This window comes from Phyllostomus hastatus, unplaced genomic scaffold (assembly GCF_019186645.2).
Source record: "Phyllostomus hastatus isolate PE091 unplaced genomic scaffold, TTU_PhHast_1.1 phas_scaffold_46, whole genome shotgun sequence".
Classification (NCBI taxonomy): Eukaryota; Metazoa; Chordata; class Mammalia; order Chiroptera; family Phyllostomidae; genus Phyllostomus; species Phyllostomus hastatus.
This window is the reverse complement of record NW_025334032.1, coordinates 35666453-35672308: the sequence shown is the minus strand read 5'-3', so window position 1 is coordinate 35672308 and position 5856 is coordinate 35666453. Positions and strand designations below refer to the sequence as shown.

Below are 5856 nucleotides of genomic sequence, written 5' to 3'. Positions count from 1 at the left end.
AGAGGTGCAGCCTGGGCTGGTAAAGAAAAGCCAGGAGTCACCTGCATGTGTGTGATTGCCAAGACAGGAGAGTGGAGGGACTCGCCCTCGGAGAGCAGTACACAGGGAAGCAAGGGACCAATTACAGACTCTAATAAATATCATAACTAATAAAAATATATGGTATCATAAATAGTAAATGGTGAAATATCTTTCTGCATTATTATTTGGAGGATAATTACAGGTAGTGGTGTGATATGGAGCAATCCCAAGTGGGGAGGCAATTGTTCCAACATCACAGTCAGCGCACAACTTCCCAAAGCTTGAATTAGTGGGTCATCAATTAACCTGATGGATCTAGAAGGCCACCCCGACCCCTGCCCACCTTGGGCTGTACTCAGGATAAGCTTTGTAGTTTTTCCTGTTTTTTTTTTTCAGGACAAGCTTGCAAACCCTGAGGTTCTTTATATTTGTCAGAAAGAACAAGATTCAAATTCCTGTATTGCATTTGTGATCAAACTATTTTGATTCTCAAGTTAATTGGTATTCAGTTGGTGGACATCCCTATGAAGACTGGCACTATGGGTCCATGTGGCAGCACTGTAGAATATTACATGCAAAGCCCTATTTAGTCTTTAAAATTATTTAGATTAATTTTATAAGTCTGTTTAATTTTATAAATAAAAGGTTATCTATAGTGTAAGATAATAAGAAAAGTGTATTTTTAATTTTACAAAAGATTTTTTAAAATAACTCATACTTTGCATATAATATTATTTTGAGATTGATGTATGCCATACATACTTGTATATAGTATGAATATCTCCTAAAGATAAAGATGTATTAAAATAATTTGATTCTTCCTTTTTCTTCTGGTTGCTTCTCCACTTTCAAAGTATCATTATGATATTCCACTAGAGGAGGTTTTGAGAAGAGTTCCAAAATAAAAGACACATGAGAAATACTACATTTGTGTTACTTCCAAAATAAGAGCAGTGTCCACCCTGGGCTGGAAGAGCACCATTTCATAGGGTTAGATTTAGGGCAGACAGATGAGAACAGGTGTATTTTAACCAAATCATTTTTTCATTTAATCTGCCACAGCATGTAGGCTCTTTCCTCAATCTTTTCGTAAAAGTAAAGAAACTCTTTTAAAAGAGTAGATTTGGTACTCAATATTTTCTTATTTAAAAAATGGAGACAACTTTTTCAGTCCTTGGCTTGTGTCAGAAGATGTACCTCCACTGAACATCCCCTCGGACCTCCTGGAGCTGCTCTTGTAGTGGGAACACTGAGCAGAATGCATGCCCCACAGGACCAGCGTGGCTGCAGCAGGAGAGAACCCTTTCTGGGGTGTTGTAGTGCACAGGGGGACTTGGAGCTTGCTATTGGTGGAGCTCTCCAGGCTGAACAGCAAATTAAAGATAACTTGCAAGAGAATCAAAGCCCAGATTCACAGCGACATAAGCCATCGCTTGGAATGCCTTCAGAGCTGTGGGGTTGCGGTTGTATGAACAGGTAGATCTCACCTATCAGCTTGAAGAGGAGACACTTCAGCAGCAGGGCCAACACTGGTTACTGGGCCAGTTCAGTTGTCTTATTCATCAACCGGAGTGCAGCCAAAAGAAAGATCTAGCCAATGAGGTCTCTATATGCCTAAGAGAGACTGGGCAGGTTGACCCTCAACCCCGAAGATTTGACTGCCCTGCTCTTTGAAATAGACACAGCTGCTCTGTGCCAGGCCATCACCACATCTGGGTTCCTCAAGACCATCCACATCCCTGAGCACTTGATTCTCATGCTAGTTCATCAAATATTGGGCCCTTCATGGAAAAAAAAGAGTCTGAATCCCATTGCCAGAGAGGAAGTCAGCACACAGCACCACCGCTGTCCCTCTCAGTGAACGGCTCCTCAGAAGCAAGCCTACCAAGGGTCCTGATGACCCTTACACTCCCAGCACCAATCTTCAGGACCCATTCACCTAACAGCAGACCTTGGAAAACAGTCAGACTTCTGCCAAAGCCTGAAATTTCTTCAATAATGTCTAAAGTTACCTAAGGGCATGGAAAACTGGTTCCACAAAAGTCAGCAACAAGAAGTTCCTGAAAACCCAAGTTACCAAAAAGGTAATAACAGCTATTGTATTGCCAGTTCTTGCCCCATGGATACTGAAAACGTTGAAGATTGAGAGTTTCTTGATCAAGATGAGATGGGTCTTTCTGACTGGCTGGTGATTCCCCAGGAAACCCAAAATATGGAGAAGTCTGGGAATGGCGACTGGGAAACCAGTGGGAACTGTAAGTTCTGTTTCCAGGTGTTCCGGAAGTCCTACAGTATGAATGATTGGCCTGTAAAGGCCATTTTCTGTACAAATTGTCAGGGCAACCAGCCCAAAGGGGTGGAGATGGAAAACCTGGGCACTCTGAAGTGCCTGAATGACCACATGGAGGTCAAGAAACCCTTGTCCACTCCCAGCATGATGACTGAGGATTGGCTTGTCCAGAACCACCAGGACCCATGTAAAAGTTGAGGAGGTCTGCAAAGCCAACGAGCTCCATACAAGCTTTGCAGAGTGTGTGTGATGAAAATTGTGGGAGGGAAGCTGGGTGTAAATCGCAGCTGGAGAAAGAAGAAAAGGATAACAACAGTGCACCTGCAGACCCTGAACGTGAATCTGAGAAGCATACGGATTCCTTGAGTATGTGGCTCTGTCCTTCCAGAAAAGTGGCAACAGAACAAGCTAAGATGGCAAAGGCAATGGTTCCTCCTAGAATTGCCAATTTCTTCAAAATGATAAGGAGCAATCCCTTGTCAGAGTGGCTCATCACACCCTCATGCAAAGAAGGACATCCCAAGGAAAGGCCTAGTACCAAGGACAGGACAGGCAAACAAAAACTTAAGTTTTTGTTTTGTGGCCACTTCCTTGTGTCCCTTTAGCACAGCTAACTGAGTCTTGCCAGGGAGAAGACAGGAAGCATCTCTAGGCAACCAGGAAGAAGACAGGAAGTTATCCAAGGAGACGATAAACAGCCACTGTGCGAGAAGGCCAGGGAAGTATTACCTAATCCACCCCTACTGTAGGAGGGACATGACTTTCCCCCAGACTGCCATGGCTGCCTAGCCATTTGTGGTCTCTTTGCCTGAATGCAGCTTTAACTCTGTAAAGAAAACTGGTTGTATCCAACGAACTCCTCTGTAGATGTGAAGGGCTGGTGGAGTGGGGTCAAGCAACTTTTCTGTGCATTATTACACTTCCACGAGCCAAGTCACAGCAACTTGCCAAATCCTTGTGTTTCTGGGTGTGACCGGCCAGCTTAGTGCTTTTCCTGCCTATTTTTGAACTAGCAGAGAGAAATAAGTCCTCAAAGCATGCCTTACTGTGTACAAAGAAAAAGGCTGTTGGCTGATGCTGAGGTGATTCAGTTCCTTCTTACAAAGCATTAACTTAATTCACCTCCTTGGCCCCTTAGATTGAGTTGTTACTAGCATATTAAAACACTACAGTTTTAAAAATGAAATAGTACTATGGCCAAGGTGTTGAAGTATTCTAAAGCTAGTTGACTTCCTTAACCTATTCGTTACCATTCTCTAGATGCTTACCTTTCTGTGGGTTTTCTTCCACATGTGGTGAAAATCATTATTTGTGTTTAATTAATATATAGTATATTTCTCACAAATAATTAACCTTGAGAATAGTAGTGATTTTTTAAAAAATGTGTATTAACATCTTGGTTATTTTTGACATTAATTATAAAACATTTTAGCCCACAAGTCAGATTCCACACTATTTTCTTTTGGAAGAAATTTTGCTGCTGACCATTTTTGTCTTATTTCCTTCTCTAAATAATATTGAAGCATCTAATGAGCTCTATTAGAAGAACTCTGAATTGCTTCAGGATGACAGACGGTATCCTGGGTAGGCCTAAACTCTTTGAAAATATTCTGCAGAAATGCAGACAAAAGAGCCCCGGTGCCAGCTAATCAAAGAGCAAGAGACAAGACGTGTTGGCAATGTTGTCCTTGAACTATACACTTGCCTACCTGTTGGTTCCTGGGCATCCAGTATAAATGGAAGTTGGGCTTGTCACCTGGTGCTTTTAACTAGGGAAAAACCAAAAGTCCTCTTCCTGAAAGCACAGCGTACCTTCGCCTCTGGATGCATAATGCAGCAACATTTCAGTGAACAGGCTATTTTGAGCATCTGTGCCTTGGGGTGTCTACTGAAGTTTTATGAAAACTGATGTTTTCTTAATATACTTAAAATCACGTCTGTGCTATAAAAAGTTTCTCTGTGGGACAGAAATGGGATTTATAATGGCTTTAAATTCTCTGAGATAGCTGCTTTCCAGATTTTTAAACTATTAAGCCACTCAACGTGCCTTAGTACATGGCACTGGGCATTGTCATCTAGAAGGCCCCTTGAGGGGACTTCCCAGTCTCGGGAAATCTTGCGGTGTCGACTGCCATACAGCTTTGCTGGAATCTCGGAACCACAGCTGGAAATGCCTTCTCCTGTGTTGAGCCCCCTTTCCAAACCAGACACCATGTTCAACTTCAGCAAAGGTAGGCGATAAACACATAAGGAGCTTTTCCATGATCTTGGGTTGCAGGACATTTTGCAGCTTTTCAGGTCTAGCACACCGTATATTCCTAAATTCACACTGATCACCATGTCAGTGAGTATTGAAAAAATGTTTTGCATTGATGCATGTTCTGTGTCCCTCCATGAAAACTGTAAGAGCTGTAGAAAAATACACAAAAAATAAAAATGGAGACATACAGAGGAGAGTTAAACATGGACCTATTGTCTATTAAAGGGTATAAATTAGTCAAAGTTCCTTGTAGCTACTAACGTCTTTGAGAAGCTGTTGTTAAGAGTAGACAATACTGGATGGTTACTAATAAAAGATCATGTTGTAAAATGCCATCCTGAGAAATTTTAGTGTCTCCAAACCGGGAGACTGGGTTTTAGACTTTGTGGTTGCCAGGCAGCAGAAGAACTAAGGTGCTGGGGACCCATGGATACAAATGGCCCGTGTAGCTGTAAAAGGTTGAAAAATCACTTGGCCAAAAGTGAAAATTCTCTTATATCTAAACACAGTTCCTCTACAGCCCACTGATGACCACGCCTGGAAAGGAGGTGCTGGGACAGATGAAAGAAAAAAAGAAAACCAGTGCAAGGGGAAGGGAGGGAGACGGTAGGACGGACATGGTCATGCAGCCCAGCTAACTCACCATGAGTTAAAGTTCTATCTAAAAGTCAGCATTAGGCATGAGCTCAGTGTTCCAGTGTCATGGGGCATTGATGGAACCACCTATGGGACCATAGGGTGGTGAAGACGATGTTGGCTTGTTCTTTGGCAAGAAGCTCCTGTGAGGGCAGCTAGGAGGCTGGGAAACTTCTCCCTTCCCCCTTTCTCAGAGCATCACCTCATCCAGATGTCAGCAAATCCACCCTCAGATTTCAGAATAAAGGAGGGGAAACCTTTTCTCGCACACATCAAAGCTCACGTAAGTCTTTCCATGTAGCCCATTATTACTGGTCGTAAATGCTCCTGATCACAAATGGAATGTTACACTGCTGAATGTTGTACATATTAGAATTAGGCCAGATACTGCTTTAGTTGTGGTTAAATAAGCAACGTGCTACACTACTGGTATAAGGAATGAATAGGCTAAAAGGGGACAAACAGCAGGCTCCCATCAAGTCTCTCTCTGACGAGTATTTTCTGAGGCCGTATCATTGGAAAGTGGATGGTCTGTAAAAGTAGTAGCGTAAAATCAAACCAGGATGAGAAAGCGGTTTAGTGGAGCCCTGCATTCTGTTTGGATGAGGAAAGAAGACAGAAGGTGAACTGGTGACTGTTCTGTTGCCGA

The 5856-nt window shown here is 42.6% G+C and overlaps 1 pseudogene; it reads left to right on the top strand.

The window, feature by feature from the left end:
• The first annotated feature begins 1279 nt into the window (after positions 1-1279).
• LOC123807431 lies at positions 1280-3297 on the top strand (annotated as a pseudogene).
• Positions 3298-5856: the final 2559 nt, after the last annotated feature.